Below are 856 nucleotides of genomic sequence, written 5' to 3' on the forward strand. Positions count from 1 at the left end.
GGTGACATGCAGTAAAGGCCCACTGCGTTGAGAAGTGAACCTCTATATGTGGGCGCCCCCCTCTACCTTTAAACCTTTATTTAAACAGTTGCACATTTTGTTTTTCCGATCTTGTATATACTTAAATATTTGTTCTTACATTCTTATATTTTATTATTATATTTTGTTATTATAATTATTATTATTTCATGTATATTGTATGTATGTATATTTTGTGTGCTGCTGTAACACTGTAATTTCCCATTTTTTTGGGATCAATAAATATCTATCTATCTATTTATCTATCTACCTCTACCGCATTTCAAAAACAAAGTATTACTTCTTTTTTTTTTTTCCAATGTCTTTCTTTTGTTGACGTTTTGTCACTTTTTTCAACATTTTTGCAGTTTTTTCCAAATATTTTGATGGTTACTTCCAGTGATTTTTCTTTTCTCCAAAGTTTTTGTCATTTTTTCTAATATTTTTTACGCTTTTTTTTCCTCAATGTTTTGTTGCCTTGTTGACGTGTTCGACCTCTCATGTTTCTGATGTAAAGAAAGATTGAGTCTAATCCTCCCCCAGGACAACATGAGGGTTAATAACTGCTCTAGATGACTCAACTGTTATCCTAATAAATGTATATTTTATCATATAACTGTCTCATATCTATAACTAGTCTCTCGTGATTGAAGCGTATCTCAGTGTAAATCCTTCCAGGCTCTACATCTCCTGCAGCTCCAAATATTCATTTAGCAATGGAGTCTATTCGTCAAAGACGTTGTACATTTTATTTGAGCTGTATAATTAATCTTATTTATCCGTCTCCAACCAGGTCTCTCCTGACGGAAGTGACCCTACCCGGGATCAGTCCCTAACC

The sequence above is a fragment of the Etheostoma cragini genome, chromosome 8 (assembly GCF_013103735.1).
Source record: "Etheostoma cragini isolate CJK2018 chromosome 8, CSU_Ecrag_1.0, whole genome shotgun sequence".
NCBI classification, from domain to species: domain Eukaryota; kingdom Metazoa; phylum Chordata; class Actinopteri; order Perciformes; family Percidae; genus Etheostoma; species Etheostoma cragini.